The sequence below is a fragment of the Chiloscyllium punctatum genome, chromosome 1, assembly GCF_047496795.1.
Source record: "Chiloscyllium punctatum isolate Juve2018m chromosome 1, sChiPun1.3, whole genome shotgun sequence".
In the NCBI taxonomy this organism is placed as follows: Eukaryota; Metazoa; Chordata; class Chondrichthyes; order Orectolobiformes; family Hemiscylliidae; genus Chiloscyllium; species Chiloscyllium punctatum.
Genome location: NC_092739.1, coordinates 11488140 through 11505635, shown reverse-complemented (window position 1 = coordinate 11505635; position 17496 = coordinate 11488140). Strand labels below are relative to the sequence as shown.

Below are 17496 nucleotides of genomic sequence, written 5' to 3'. Positions count from 1 at the left end.
TTGGGATTGTTCTTGCTACAGCTTCAGAGGCTGAGGAGACTACATATGGAAGTGTATAAAATATGAGGGGCATGGATAAGGGGGGATTGTTAGACTTTTCTACCCAGAGTGGAAATATTAAATACTAGGGGAGTAAGTTTAAGGAGATGTTGGAGGCAATTTTTTTTTTAAAAAGAGAAAAGGGTGGTAGGTATCTGGAACACATTGCCAGGGAAGGTGACAGAAGCAGATACAACAGCAACGTCTCAGAGGCATGTAGACAGGGGTGTCAGCAGGTCAGGATGATGATATGGATCATGTGCAGACAGGCAGGATTAGTTTAGAATGGCATCATAGCTGACACAAAGTGGAGCAAACGGCCTGTTACTGTGCTGTACTGTTACATGTTCAATGTTCACTTAAATCAGTTCATCATCAATTCACGTTAATATTTCCTGTTTAGTGCCATTGGTCTCAAATTTCTCAAGGCATCCGAGAGAATTCTCTCAGAATCCAAAAACACAAAATGTGCTACATTGTCCTTTGGCTACAACCTTAATAAGCTAACATGTTGAAACAATTTCAGTTTAATAAATCAGTATTGACTCAGACTGCTCCGTTCCTAAAAACAGCCCACAGTTCCCTATCCCTCCATTCCAAATTATAGGATTCAGTGACTTGGTTTGTTTTATTTAAGGATGCAGGCTCATTGCTCAATCCTAATTACCCTAGAATAGATTGTGGTGAACTGTCTTCTTGAACCAATGCATTTCTTAGGAGCTAGGAACATAGAAAAGCTGCTTGGTGAACACAACAAAAAGATACAATGTGACAATATGGTTCCAAGTCATGACAGTGCACGCTTTGGAAGGGAATTGGCAGGTTGCGTTCTCATAGCTGATGTCTCGGTTCTTCAGTGATGGAGGTCAGGGATTTGGAAGATGCTGTTGAAGGGGCCCTTTGAGGGTTGTTATCATGCATCTTATAGATAGTACATGATACTGCCACTGTGCATCAATAATGAAGGGTGTCACCACAGAAGATGGTGAAGGTGGTGCAAGTACTGCAGTCTTGAATGTCTGAACATCTCATGTCACATTGGATCTAGCAGCATCCACGCAAATAGAGTATTACATCACATCTCTGACTTCTTCCTTTTACATGGGGAAAAAGTACTGGGGAGACAGGAGTGAAGTTATTTGTTGCAAAATTCCTAGCCTCTGAATTCAAAGAAATTCTGCAAGATCAAAACCAATCCATCTTTATCCCACGAGCTAGAGCTTTTATTACCCTAGACAGTTCACACACTATGCAACCTCCACAAGGTCATCAAAGCAGATGGAATCACAAGCTCCCCATTGCACTGAGGCTCACGTAGCATCCAGTAAACTTTACCCTCATCTTCTCAGTCTCTCTGCAAGGCATAAGAAAAAAGAGCACTTGACTTGTTGGTTGAACAGGGTGCCTTGGTAAATATCTTAATGAATAGGAAGTTGCTGAACCCATGTTTGCACTCAATGGAATGGTTGTTGTAAGGTTTCTTCTGGTGATAGGCTGGGGGAAGTAGCCACCATCTTTATAGGAGGCAGTGTGCAGTATGGGGTGGGGGGTGGGGGGGTAGAGAGAGTGATGGGGGGTAGAGAGAGTGGGCAGTGATCAAATGCTGAAAAGGTCTGGCAGATCAAAGAGCAAAGACAAGACAGAAAAAGTAGAGATATAGAAAGTATTAATTAGAGAATGGCAAGAACTGCCAAAGCAAAATGTAGAGCAGTAGATTAATAATTAAGACTAGATGCTAGAAAGACAACAAAAATAAAAATAAAAGCTCTAAATCTGAATGCACATAGCATTCATATAGTAAATGAACTGACAGCACACCATGAGACAAATAACTATGAGCTGATAGGCATTACAGATTCAAGACTTCAAGGACCACGTGCTGAATATGGATGGGTATGAGACAATCAAAATAGGAGAATGGGTTTAAAAGTGGAAGGAGTACCACTGCTAATCGAGGATGACATTTGTGCAATAAATGAACATGACCTTTGTTCAGGAGATCCAAATGTACAAATTGGTTTTAAGTGGAAATGAGGAATAGTAGGGGAAAGAAATCTACAAGTGCCTCAACAATAACTATAATGTTGGACAAAGTAACACCAAGAAATTTTGGGTTCTTGCGATAAAGGCAGCAATATTTGTGGACAACTTAAATATAAACAAACTGCAAAAATCAGATTGGAAGTAGTAACCTGGAAATGCAGTTCAAAGAATGCTTTTCTTACAGAAGCACATATTGCAACTGAGCAGAGAGCAGCTTACATTTGGTATCATGTAATGCGACAGGATTAATTAATGATCTCATTAAGGTATTCCCAGGAAGCAGCACCTACAGCAGGATTGGCTGGCTGACAGAGAATAGACAGTATACACAAATGGGGGTCCTTGTCTTATTGGCAGTATGTGACGAGTGGAGTCCTTCAGGGATCTGTACTGGGGCCTGAATGGCTTACAATTTGGATCAAGACATTGTTGACTTGCTTGCTTGCTGAGCTGGTAAATTTGTTCGCAGATGTTTTGTCACTATTCTAGGTAACATTGTTGTGGTTCTGTTCATCGAGCTGGGAATTTGTGTTGCAGACGTTTCGTCCCCTGTCTAGGTGGCACCCTCAGTGCTTGGGAGCCTCCTGTGAAACGCTTCTGTGATCTTTCCTCCGGCATTTGTAATGGTTTGAATCTGCCGCTTTCGGTTGTCAGTTCCAGCTGTCCGTTGCAGTGGCCGGTATCTGTGGATGAGTGTGATTCAATCAATAAGCACATCGATCTGGACCCAATATACCGGCCACTGCAACGGACAGCAAGTCAACAATGTCTTGATCCAAATTGTAAGCCATTCAGGCCCCAGTACAGATCCCTGAAGGACTCCACTAGTCACATCCTGACAGGGGACGAAATGTCTGCAACACAAATTCCCAGCTCAGCGAACAGAACCACAACAATGAACACCCGAGCTATGAATCTTCTCACAAACTTTGAACATCTAGATAACATTATCAATGCACCTCCAGTAAAGCGTGGATGCTACGTCCTGCCTGCAATTTATTACTCTGGCGTTGGTGATATCATTTCCAGTTTTGTTGCTTGGTTCTGTTTCCTAGTGATTGGTATATGGGGTCCAATTCTACATGCTTATTAATGGAGTTCTGGGTCAAGTGGCAGGCTTCCAGGAATTCCCATGCATGTCTCTGTTTGGCCTGTCCTAGAATGGATACATCATCCCAGTCAAATTGGTGTCCTTCATTGTCCACGTGTGTGGATACCAGTGACAACTCATCGTGTGGCTACTTGGTGTTCATGTACCCTAGTGGCTGATTTCCTTCCTGTTTGCCATATGTAGTACATTGGCAGTCTTTACATGATGTTTTGCAGATAACATTGATCCTGTTGGTTGTGGGTATGGGATCCTTTACACTTGTTAGTAGCTGTCGCAGTGTGGTTGGTGTGTGGGCTACCATGATACTCAGGGGTCAGAGGAGTCTGATGGTCATTTCTGATACGTCCTTAATGTATTGCAGTGCGTCCGGACAGGTTGTCTCTTCCTGTTGTGGTCTGTCATGTAGGTATCAGCGGATTACGCATTTTGGGTACCTGCTGTTTCTCAAGGCATTGTGTGGATGTTCTTCTTCTGCTTTGCACAACTCCAGAGTGCTGCAGTGTTATGGCTCGTTTGAACAATGTTCTGATGCAGCTCCATTTCTGGATGTTGGGATGCTTGCTGTTGCAGTAGTGGAGCACTTTGTCTATGTGGGTGGTCTTCCTGTACATCTAAACAACGGGTACCTGAAAAGCATAGTCCACCAACATGTACGCAACAGACCACAAGACGACAAACCACATCCGGACACACTGTCATACATTAAGGACATATCAAAAATGACCACGAGACTACACCAATCCCTGAATGTCATGGTAGCCCACACACCAGCCACACTACGACAGCTACTAAAACAGTATAAAGGATTCCATACCCACAACCAACAAGACCAATGTTGCAAACAAAATACCATGTAAAGACTACCAAAAGCACTACATAGGGCAAAGAGGAAGGAAATTAGCCACTAGGGTACATGACCACCAACTAGCCACCAAGAGACATGATATCCATATACACAGACAATGAAGGACACCAATTCGACTGGGACAATGTATCTATCCTTGGACGAGCCAAACAGAGACATGGACAGGAATTCCTGGAATTGTGTTAGGGGATTCTCTAATCCGGGGTACAGACTGATATTTGTGGCCAGCAGCGAAAAATCAGAATGGTGTGCCGCTTCCCTGGTGCCAGGATCAAGGATGTCTCAGAGAGGGTTCAGAATGTTCTCATGGGGGAGTGGGGCCAGCAGGAGGTCATTTTACACATTGGAATCAATGACATAGGAAGGGAAAAGGTTGAGATTCTGAAGGGAGATTACAGAGACTTAGACAGGAATTTTAAAAGGAGGTCCTCTGGAGTAGTAATATCTGGATTACTCCTGGTGCTACGAGCTAGAGAGGGCAGGAATAGAAGGATAGAGCAGGTAAATGTGCGGCTGAGGAGTTGGTGTATGGGAGAAGGATTCACATTTTTGGATCACTGGAATCACTGCTGGAGTAGAAGTGATCTGTACAAGAACGGATTGCACCTGAATTGGAAGGGAACTAATATAGTGGCAGGGAGATTTGCTGGAGCTGCTCAGGAGGATTGAAATTAGAAGGTGGGGGGGGGGGGGGGCGGCAGGGAGATACTGAGGAAAGAGATCAATCTGAGACTAGTACAGTTGAGAACAGAAGTGAGTCAAACAGTCAGGGCAGGCAGGGACAAAGCAGAGAACAAGATAGGACTGATAAATTAAACTGCATTTATTTCAATGCAAGGGACCTAACAGGGAAGGCAGATGAACTAGGGAAGTGATTGCTGGGCCTCTTACTGAAATACTTGTATCATCAATAGTCACAGGTGAGGTGCCGGAAGTCTGGCGGTTGGCTAACATGGTGCCACTGTTTAAGGAGGATGGTAAGGACAAGCCAGGGAACTATAGATCAGTGAGCCTGACGTCAGTGGTGGGTAAGTTGTTGGAGGGAATCCTGAGGAACAGGATGTACATGTATTTGGAAATGCAAGGACTGATTAGGAATAGTCAACATGGCTTTGTGCATGGGAAATCATGTCTCACAAACTTGATTTGAGTTTTTTGAGGAAGTAACAAACAGGATTGATGAGGGCAGAGCAGTAGATGTGATCTATATGGACATCAGTAAGGTGTTCGACAAGGTTAGCAAGGGAGACTGGTTAGCAAGGTTAGATCTCGCGAATACAGGGAACACTAGCCATTTGGATACAGAACTGGCTCAAAAGTAGAAGACAGAGGGTGGTTTTTCAGACTGGAGGCCTGTGACCAGTGGAGTGCCACAAGGATCGGTGCTGGGCCCTCTACTTTTTGTCGTCATTTACATAAATGATTTGGATGAGAGCATAAGAGGTATAGCTAGTAAGTTTGCAGATGACACCAAAATTGGAGGTATAGTGGACAGCAAAGAGGGTTACCTCAGATTACAACAGGATCTGGACCAGATGGGCCAATGGGCTGAGAAGTGGCAGATGGAGTTTTGTTCAGATAAATGTGAGGTGATGCATTTTGGGAAAGCAAATCAGAGCAGCACTCAAAATGGCCACTGGCGTCGAAGGGTGAGACTTTATACTCGCTGTTAGAATGGACAGTAAATGTTTAACATTACAAGTTGCATCCTTATCCTTATTATAACTAGTAAGAATGCTGTGCGCTGTAATTGCTGCTTCATCTCCCTCAGTCAGTATTGTTACAGATCTGACCCCCTCAAAATGCATTAAGAAGAAGCCCAGACACTAACTTTTTCTTATTTGAAAGCTAAATGTTCGGATGTAATTTGATTGGTCAACATTAAGCAAAACATAATTTATTCAAACACTACAGTTAAAGTACAACAGAAGAAGGAAGAACTTGGAATAACTTAACTCTACTGGAAAACTTAACAGAGTAATTGATACAATAACTATTACTAATTAACTGTTCCAATGTGTAATATCCCATAAACACACCCTTGGCAAAAGGGAAATTTAGAAAGCAGATTTTGTCTCACATGTAATCCAGCAGCCCAAGAGGAGAAGCCCCAGCTTTTGGCTGTAATAGAGGGAATTGAAATAAAAAACTTCCACTTCTTATAGACACCAACAGCTGGTGAAATCTAAAAATTACTTGTTCTGTGGGTGGGAACTTGACCACACTCATTCAGGCTGCTTCTATTGTTCCAGCTTCTTAAAAACAAACAGTTAATGCTTCCAAGCTGCTTATCTTTTCAAAGACTGCTCGGTACATCTTCCCTTATCTCTGTCTAAAAGAACCCAGGACAAAACACACCTCTTAAAGCCACAGCATCATCACAGAATTTAACTCGCAGGTGGAAGTGACTGCAGTTCAAGAGAATTTCATTGGCTGTGAATGTCTTTTGAGTATCATAGAATCATAGAGATTTACAGCACAGGTGATTGGCATGGCAAGTTCACATCTAAATACTTCTCCAATGCAATGCATATTTCAGCCTTTAGTACTCCTACAGACAGGGAGTTCAAGATTCCCACTATCCACTGGATGAAAGGGTTTTTCTCACATTACTTCTAAATCCTCTGCCTCTTATTTTAAATTTGTACCTCCTGGTCATTGATTCCCCCCCCCCCCCCCCATCAAGGAGATAGGATTCTTGCTGTCTATCTTATTTATGTCACTCATAGTTTTATGCATCTCAGTCATGTTCCTTTCAGCTGCCTCTGCTTGAGGACAAACAGCCCTAAGCCTGACCAATCTCTCTTCATAACTGAAGCTCTCTAACCAGGCAACATCCCGGTAAATCTCATTTCCAGTGCTATCACATCACCCCTGTAATGTGGCTTCCAGAACCGCACACAGTATTATAGCTGTGGCCTAACTAATACTTCAAGAAGTTCCAGAATTACTTCCCTACTCTTGTCCTTGCTGATATATATATATATATATATATATATATATATATGGTCACTGCTTTCCTTCCCGGCTGCCCCGCTGGTCCTCGTCACTTTCTCTGCTGCTCCCGCTCCTTCTGTGAAAGGGAAAACACCGCTGTCCACTACCACTAAGTAATTTTTAAAAACTTTTTAAAATTTAAAAAAAAAGAGCAGGACTTATACACTTAATGGTAAGGTCCTAGGGAGTGTTGCTGAACAAAGAGACTTTGGAGTGCAGGCTCATCGCTCCTTCAAAGTGCAGTTGTAGGTAACCTTACAGAGATTTACAAGATCATCAGGGTCATGAATAGGATAAATAGACAAAGTCTTTTCCCTGGGGTGGAAGAGTCCAAAACTAGAGGGCAGAGGTTTAGAGTGAGAGGGGAAAGATATAAAAGTGACCCAAGGGGCAACTTTTTCACGCAGAGGATGGTACGTGTATGGAATGAGCTGCCAGAGGAAATGGTAGAGGCTAGCACAATTGCAACATTTAAAAGGCATTTGGATGAGTATATGAATAGGAAGAGTTTGGAGGGATATAGGCTACACGCTGGCAGGTGGGACCAGATTGGGTTGGGATAACTGGTCAGCATGGACGGATTGAACCGAAGGCTCTGTTTCCGTGATGTACATCTCTAGGACTCTAACCCAGAACTCCATTAAGATACACGCAGAATTGGATCCCATATACCAACCACTAAGAAACAGAATCAGCAACAATGGAAATGAAACCAGCCCCAGCAGTTCTATACACAAATAGCAAGCACTACAGAACACTAATGCTTCACTGAAGGCGCACTGATGTTATCTAGAACGGTGACAAAATGTCTGCCACCAAACTTATCAGCTTAGCAACTAAGTCAATAATCTCACGCGCAACCTGAGGTACAAATCTTCTCGAATACTGTAGATCAATGACTTTGACAAAGGCATGATATTTATATTTGCAAATGGTAAATTTGAACCAAGGTAGACAGGCAAGTGTGCTAAATACAACATAAAGGAGTTGAAGACTAACACAGATAGATTGAGTGAGTTGGCCAAAGTGAAACAGATGGAGTATAACGTGGGAAATACGAAATTGCTTTTTATTCTTCTAGCCAAAGTGATCAGAGCATTACTTAAACAGTGAACAAACATAATTCAGAGGTGCAGATGGATTTAGGATTCACAAAAGGTTAATATGCAGGCAGCTAATGAAATGCTTTTCTTTATTACAAGAGGGACCAAATATAAAAGTAAGCAATATTAATCTTCTCTTCAAAAGGGTACAGGTGAGATCAATCATGAATACAGTGTGCACTTTTGGTGTCCTTACTCAAGTATGGATGTAAACACATTTGAGGCAGTTCAGTGGAGGTTTATTAGACTGACACCTGGAAGGAGCAGGTTGTCTTAAAAAGGACAGGTCAAATAGGCTCTGCTTGTTTCCACTGGAGTGAGGATGACCAGATTGAAGATCTTCAAAAGGTTTTGATAAATTGGAAGTGGAAATGATATATTCTCTTGTGGGCTCATCCAAAAACACAGATCATCCTTTCAAGACAAAAGAGGATGAGAAATTTTCTGAGGGCTGTACAATTTTGTAACACAATTTGGTCAAGAAAGCAATGGTGGCGGAGGCTTGAATATTTTTTAAGATAGAAGTAAATAGATTCTCGATGGGCAGGGGAAATATAGGATTATCAGGATTTGTTACGAATGTGGAATTGAAAACACAAGCAGATCAAAGATCTTATTAAATGATGGAGCAGGCTTGAGTGTCCAGATTGTGTAGTTGCAGCCATCCTGAGCCAAAAATCTCGAGAAAAGGGCCGTTTTTTAGTCGTCTTGTCAATGGAGATCTTGGCTGAAGTCTAAGTAAGTAAATGACATAATAAAACTTTTACAAAATATTAAAACACAGATTCTTATGTATGCAGCAAGTTGATTTAGGACATGCAAACTTCTAAATACAGAGTGTTATTATGCTGCTTATTTTTATTGGCTTCTGATGGTCACATCAATTTTTCAAGTGTTAAAGTAGGGAGTCACAGTCCAAAATATTTTAGGGTTAGTTGAAGCTGATTAATACATGTTTCAGATTTTTACTTTAGTACAGATACCATATTCAGTAGTTACTTTGAAACATAACTGAGAATAATGTGACATAGGCAGGAGTATAAGTGGAAATGAGCATACCTCAAGGATCCATTTCAGACGCTATTAAAAACATGCAGTATCCAGAGTAAGTGACTTTTGACAGGTTGCAAACAAAACATTACTGTTTATGCAAAATACCAATTGCACAAAAATCAATTAATAGCAATGATAAACTGTTAGGTTTTTTTTGAAACGGAGTGTATATTTAAAATCTTACTACCTTTTTACCCTGCATATCTGGTTATGTAAACCACCCAATCTGATCCTTTCAGCAAACAAGGAACTCTCTAACTGCATTGTTAATACAATCATTTCAAAATTGGCCTTTCTTGCCCAAAAACAGCAATTTAACAACCATAAAAACTAAGCTAATACAACACCTAAATGTAAAAAGAATCACAAGGTGCTTGATGGAAATATAACCAGATACAAAAGGATGTCAAGCTAGGTAAGGATCATTTTAAAGGAGGATCTAAAAAGGAAAAGGGGGAAATGAAGAAGTTAAAGGATATAATTAGAGACCAAAAGGGCCTGGATGGCATGGTCACCAATTGAAAGACAAAAGGGAGGACAGACTGATAAAAGGCAAGAGTGAAATGTAGTATTCTTCGAGGAATGCAAGGTTGGAAATAATATATTTAGAAGGGGGAGACAGTAAAGGAGTATAATAATAAGGACAGTTAACATGAGCAGGAGACCTGTAGGTTGAGGCACAGGTGGAAGACAACACAATACAGCAGGTGCAGGAGCAACAGGTAAGCAGGACTTGAACCAAGGTAAGATAGGGCCAGCAGAAGTTTGAATGATCCAAGGATAAAAGATGAGAAATTGTCTCGGATGTCACTTTGAATGACGTATGTGGAGGTGAGAAAGACATGAAAGAAAGTTTCAAGTGTCGAGAGAGATGGGCATACTGGACATAGAGGATGATACATCTTTGACTGGGGCATATTCCGTACCGTTTGAGAGAATAAAAATCCAATACTCACCTTTACTTTCCAGGATATTAGAGTAGCCAGCAATTCTGTTTGCTGTTACTCAGCCAGATTTGAAGTCTAATGCTAAACAATTTGTACACCAGATACGCTGATTCCTAATCTAAGCAAGAAGATAAGCAAAGATTCAGGAGGTAACATGTTAAAGGAGCAGACGAAAGAGATTGAATTTGGTGGGTATTTTTGAAGACAGAGGAATCAAGGGTAAGTTTAAGGTGGCTCATCATGGCAGTTGAGGGGCAAATGGTCAAAAAGGGAAAGCTCTTTAACATCAGCATCAGGTTGGAAAACAATGAATGACAATTTAATATGCATGCAATCAAGGCAAGAGATTGCAGGTGACATGAGCTCAGGAAGGGCATATGCAAAGATGGGATATGAACCTTAGCTGTGTTTCCTATACTATTTTAAGTTGTGCGTGACCCCCAGACGTCAACAAAATCAAAACTGCATTAAAGCAGCACAGTATAATTCAGTAACTGGGTTTGCACGATGCATTATGTAATAATCTATCATATGCAAATGAAATCAGTATTTGAATCTTTGTACAGCAGTTATTTCATGTATTTACAAAGGTTTCAGTCAAGCACTCCATATTCTGAGTGAAGACGTGTTGAAGGTCCACTCCAGATTCTTGGCCGAGGATTGTTATGCAGATGCCATAACATAAAGCACCCTTGTAAAGATAGCATGTGGGAACCCAGGCCAAACAGGAGAAAACATGCTGCAAATGTGACCAGCAGCTTCCGAAAGGTTTGCAGCATACACATTTATAGAAGCTCCTTGCTCACCTCCCAAGTTTATTGATTTCCCTTACAATGTCATGCCTCAGGGAGGGACTAAAACGGAACATGGGTTCACGAGGAACCATCAGGGCTTCAGAAGAGAGGAGGCTCACAAACTATAGTTTGGCAAGTGCTGGACTAGAAAAAGATGCTGTTGCAAGTGAAGCCTTGTGAACGGATTGGCTTGCAAAGGGAGGCAACCAAATGAGTGACCTCAACAGTGACAAAGCGTTAGCTGTTAGGGGGTGAATAGATGGACAAGGAAAAAAGAGATTTAACACTTCAGACAATGGAAGGAAAGGGATCTTTCGCAGTAATGTGTTTTGGCAGAGACCACGGAGCCTGATAGTGCCTGGTGTCCCAGTCAAATTCGTGGTACATTGTCAAACTAATTGCGGATCTCATACAATCAAGTCTGTATCCCACAGACTGAACAAAGTAGCATAGGGGTAAAAACAATGACTGCAGATGCTGGAAACCAGATTTTGGATTAGTGGTACTGGAAGAGCACAGCAGTTCAGGCAGCATCCAAGGAGCTTTGAAATCAACGTTTCAGGCAAAAGTCCTTCATCAGGAATAAAGGCAGTGAGCCTGAAGCATGGAGAGATAAGCTAGAGGCCTGCCTCTCTCTACAAGAATCTCAGGGAGTCCCTCTCCCACTGCAGCAATGTCCCCATGACGTGTCCGGACTTGTCCTACCTGCCTATCTCCTTTTCCACCTATCCACTCCACCCTCTCCTCCCTGACCTATCACCTTCATCCCCTCCCCCACTCACCCATTGTACCCTATGCTACTTTCTCCCCACCCCCACCCTCTTCGAGCTTATCTTTCCACGCTTCAGGCTCACTGCCTTTATTCTTGTGAAGGGCTTTTGCCCGAAACATCAATTGCAAAGCTCCTTGGATGCTGCCTGAACTGCTGTGCTCTTCCAGCACCACTAATCCAGAAAGTAGCATAGGGGGCTTTACCAGGAGAATTAACAAGATATTAGCAAATAGTAGATGGAAAACATAAAATGACATACAAAGATGGAAAAAGAGCAGTTTACTCGCTGTAAAAGGACGACTAATGGTTCAACTGTTGAAGCATAGTTGTATTTAACTTGGAAGAAAGCCCATCCAGGAGCAGATAAAAGGAAGTAGAGTTGAAAGTGGACTGCAAGAATTCACTGCGAATCCTCTTGCAAGGGTGCCTACCTTGAAGTTCTCCTCTCTCCACAAGAATCTCAGTGAGTCTCTCCGCACTGCAACCCCCAGGTCGTCTCCTCTGCCCTGAAGATCACCTCCGTCCCCACCCCCATTCACCTATCGTACTCTTTGCTACTTTCTCCCAAGCCCCTCCCATTTATCTCTCCACCCTGGAGGTTTCCTGCCTCTATTCCTGATGAAGTGCTTTTGCCTGAAACATCGATTTTCCTGCTCCTTGGATGCTGCCTGACCTGCTGTGCTTCTCCAGCACCACTCTGGATCTAAACTGCAAGAATTCAGAGTCGGCCCAATTTGTGATCAACGTCTGGGAACTGAGGGGCTTGTTTGACAGAGCAGCTGTAAATACAGGTTAAGAGTTCATTGGGAGAGGTTAGCAAATCTTTAAGATCCTGTCATGCAGATTACAATTCAAAAGCTTTGTTTACCAACAATCATTGAAATTTGACCTGACCTTTTTTGTTTCATTGTATGTCATTTTGAGGGTTTAGCTAGTTTTCAGCAGGAAGTAAAGCTGGACTTCACAAGTAGGGAGAATTTCAACTTTGGAGTTGAGCTCTGAGACAGCAATGTCTTGATAGAATTCGAAGAGTTCTAATACCCTTGATTATTTCTCACTGAGTGCTGATAATTTTCAAGCCTGAGAAGGAGGTCACTGTGGGAAGTAGTTTGGGAATCTCCTTAAATTTCTCTACTTCACAACTTATTTTTTCCCTTTGATAAGGTGATCCTTAAAGTAAGTTTTTTGATCAGGCCTTTTGGCATTTGTCCAAATATTACTTAAAAGACCTTGGAGTGCAGGTTCACAGTGCCTTGACAGTGAAGTCACAGGTAGGCAGAATAGAGAAGAAAGCGTTTGGTATGCTTGCCTTTATTGGTCAATGCGTTGAGTATAAGAATTGGGAGGTCATTTTGTGGCTGCACAGGAAATTGTTTCGGCCAATTTTGGAAGTGTGTTCAATTCTGGTCTCCCTGCTATAGGAAAGATGTGGTGAAACTTGAAAGGGTTGAGGAAAGATTTACAACGATGTTGCCAGGGTTGGAGAGTTTCAACTATACGGAGACACTGAAGAGGCAGAGGTTATTTTTCCTTGCTTGCCAGATGCTAAGTTTATAAAATGAGGGGCATTGGTAGAGTGAATAGCCAAAAGGTCCTTTCCCCAAGGTAAGGGAGCCCAAATCTAGACAGCATAAGGTTCAAGGTGTGATGGGAAAGATTTAAAAAGGACTTAAGGGGCAACTTTTCGACAGAGGTTGGTGCATATATGGAATGAGCTGCCAGAAGAAGTGGTGGCGGCTGGTACAGTTACAACACTTAAAGACATCTGGATGGGTGTACAAATAGGAAGGGTTCAGATGGATATGGGCTGAATGCTGGCAAACAGGACTATAATAATTTAGGATACAGGGGAACCTCGATCATCTGAATATCAATTATCCAAAAATCAGATTCTCCGAAGGAGATCTCGAGGTCCCGACAGAAACATTACATCAAAGATGTGCTTCCAACACTCTATCGTGTCTTTTGTTTACAGTGATCAATAAGTGCTGCCCTGAACAGTCCTGGACTGATGGGAGCACAAGCACTGTCTCGAAATGACTGACCTCCCATCCCCTCTCTCTCTCCCCATGCTTTCCATGGAGTCCTACAAAGTGGTGTCCCCTAAACCCTCCTTCCCCAGATGATCTCTGAAGGGAGAGGGATGCGGGGGGTGGGCAGGGTGCAGTATTGGACGGCGGACAGGGGTGGTATTGCACGGGTGGGCAGGGAGCAGGAGGTGGTTTTGCACGGGGTTGGTAGGATGGGCGGGGTCAGTGTTGGACAGCGTGGTGGGGGGGGCAGGGAGGCAGTGTTGGACAGGATTTGGGGGGTGGCCAGGGGTGGTGTTGGGTATGGGCAAGGGTCCTCATTGGAGGGCAGATGGGGTGGGGGGAAAGAGGGCAGGGGGCGAGGGCGGCGTTGGACAGGATTGGGGGCAGGAGCTCGCGCGTGCTGCGATGCTGCCTCAGCTCCTGAACAGGGAGCAGACTTTACAGAAATTTCCAAAGAGGAAAGGCATTGAACAGATTAACCGAATAATCAATTATCTGAACGAAAGAGAGCCCACCCATCTCGTTCGGATAATCGAGGTTCCTCTGTATATGGTCAGCATGGACAAGTTGGACTAAAGGGTCTGTTTCCATACTATTATGTCTGCAACCACTTCACTTGAAGATCCTGGGATGCACGTCATCTGGCTATGGGACTTGTCAAAATTCTCATTTAAACATTTTCCCAACACTGTTCCATAGTGATGGTGATTATTTAAAGTTACCCCCTCACTGTTGCCTCTTAATTTTCAAAGTTCATTATGTTCTGCTATTATCTCCTTAATATTCGATTCAAATACTTTCCTACAACAGGTGTTAGGCTAACTGGCCTATAGTTACCTACTCCTGGCTCCCAACCCCCCCTTTTTTTGAAAACTGATGCTATGTTAGCAGTTTTCCAGGTCTCTAGAATCCAACGATTTTTGGAAAACAACCAAGACGTCCACTATCTCGTTTGCTACCTCTTTTAGGATATAAGCCATCAGGGACAGGGGACTTACCTGTCTTTCACTCCATTAGTTTGTTTAATACTATTTATTTAGATGATGGCAATGGTACGTCATTCCTCCCCAGTACTTTTAGTACTAATGAGATGTTCAAAGTATCTTCAACCATAAAGACTGTTGCAGAATATCTGTTCAACTTCTCTGCCATTTCTTGTTCCCTAAAATCATTTCCCCAGATTCATTTTCTAAGGGGCCTATGTTTATTTTGATCTCTCACTTTTTATTTTCCTGTCTTTATTATCTTGAAACTTCTCCTTTACTGGATTCTGAATTTATCCCAGTCTTTGAAGTTATCACTGATTTTGGACTCTTTCTTTCAACTTCATACTCTCCTTAACATCCGCAGTTGGCCATGGTTGATTTATCCTTCTCATTTCCCCCCTATTAGATGTGCTTGTGCTGAGAATCATGAATCAGCTCCTTAAAACGTCTGCTATTATTTGCTTGATGTCATTCCTGCTCATTTATCTGCCCAGTTCATTTTAGCTAACTCATCATATATCATAGAATAGGTAAAAACAATGACTGCAGATGCTGGAAACCAGATTCTGGATTAGTGGTGCTGGAAGAGCACAGCAGTTCAGGCAGCATCAGAGGAGCAGTAAAATCGACGTTTCAGGCAAAAGCCCTTCAGGCTCTCTGCCTGTATTCCTGATGAAGGGCTTTTGCCCGAAACGTCGATTTTACTGCTCCTCGGATGCTGCCTGAACTGTTGTGCTCTTCCAGCACCACTAATCCAGAATATATCATAGAACCCCTACACTACGGAAACAAGCCATTTGGCCCAACAAGTCCACACCGATCCTCTGAAGAGCATCTCAGCCAGATCCATTCCCCTACCCTATTACTTTCATTACCCTCACTAGTGCACCTAACTGACAATCTCTGAACACCATGGGAATTTAACTTGGCCAATTCACCTAACCTGCTCATCTTTGGATTGTGGGAGGAAACTAGGAGCACCCAGAGGAAACCCATGCAGACATGGGGAGATTGCGCAAACTCCACACAGACAGATACTACAGGCTGGAATGGAGCCTGGGTTCCTGGTGCTGTGAGGCAGCTGTGCTAACCACTGAGCCACCACATGACCAAAAATTCCCTTTAACTTAAACACAGTTGTTTGCACCCAAGTTTCTTACTGTCAAGCTGCACATTAAATTATATCACACTATGATCACTACTTCCTTGGGATCTTTCACTCCAAGGTCATTAAACCAGCCTGATTTCCGATAACCAGATCAGAGACAGCCTGCTTTCTGGTTGGCTCCATGACATTGCTCTAGGAAAGTATTGCAAATGCACTCAATAAACTGGTTATCAAACAACCCTTTACCAATTTGATTCACCCAATAAACAAGTTTAAAGTCAGCCATAATTGTTGCTCTACTCTTTTTACATGCACCTTTTACTTGATGATTTATTTTCCCAGACTGGCTACCATTTGGAGGACTGTACACTGCATCGACCAATGTATTCTTTACTTTGCTATTTTAAAACCTCCACTCAAATGAACTCTACATTATCTGAGCCTATATCTTTTCTCACAACTGTTCTCATTTCGTTTCTTATGGACTTCCCTCTGTCCAAAAAAGTCAAAACATCCCTAAATGTTAAGTTACCACTTTTGATCTCCTTGTAGCCATTACTTTAAAGGAAGTAAGCAGAAACTTTGCAGATAATGCTCTGGTGTGCTCGCGACTTGAGGGGAGGTTTTTAAAGTTACAAAATTCCCTTTTGATATTTTGTGACACAATGAAAATCAAGAGAGAAGTCAATCTCCTGGGGGGAGGGGAGTCTGACATGTGCGACCCCCCAGTCCACAATACCAATGAACCTTTCCTTCATTGGAATCACTCATTACACTTCTTTGCCATGTGTCAGTTCTTGTCCTCTGAGTATTAACTAGTTCCATTTCACATTAAATACTTGAAAATTTCCCTCATAATACTTCCAGTATAATACAGCAGATAAACTGCTGGTCCTAAGGCATGCTACAAAGCATGCACACAAAATTTAAATTTTGGTTGAGAGGAAGCTCAACCGATCAATAAAAACTGTCTTTCATGGTGAGCATAAGTAGAAAAGCTCCAAACTGTAAAAACTTTTAGCCAATAAATAGTGCAATATTAGTTTTTAACTGGGGATTATAATTTGAAATTGGCAAAACCTTGGGTGGTTTGTTCAATTTATTTTGCATCATAATAGCCAACATTCTTCCAATTACCTAAACTACGAACAGCCAAAAGTTGGAAAAGTAGATATTTTTAACCAAGCTGTCCAGGCAAGTTACAATACATGACTGGGACAGGTAGGATTTAATCCCGGGTCTTCTGGCCCAAAGATAGGAACACCACACTGTGCCATAAGACGTGTAATCTATATGGTTCCTTAGACTTGCCCCACTATCTGAAAAAGTCACAACTGGATCAATAATTACCTTAAGTTGAGCCTGCCCCCATAACCCTCCATTTATGCCAATTACAAATCCATCTAATATTCAATGACACAGCCTAGACTATGCTGGAATACAGAAATTCCCAAGATGAAACAAACACAAAAGAATTTTCTCTTTTCATCCCCATCTTAAATGGGTGATCATTTATTTTGAACGCAACACAAGAAACTCTCTCAAATTCTTGATGTTTCAATAAGTTCACCAAGTGAATCTTCTCTAACCTGTCCGTCTTCAATGTATGAATATGCCTACTTAAATAAGGAGATTTAAACTGTAT

General features: G+C 42.2%; 1 protein-coding gene across 5 annotated transcripts in view; it reads right to left on the bottom strand.

Annotated features, from left to right (window-relative positions):
* smad1 (SMAD family member 1) overlaps nt 1-17496 on the bottom strand; it is a 101721-nt gene that overhangs the window by 58217 nt on the left and 26008 nt on the right. The window lies entirely within an intron of this gene.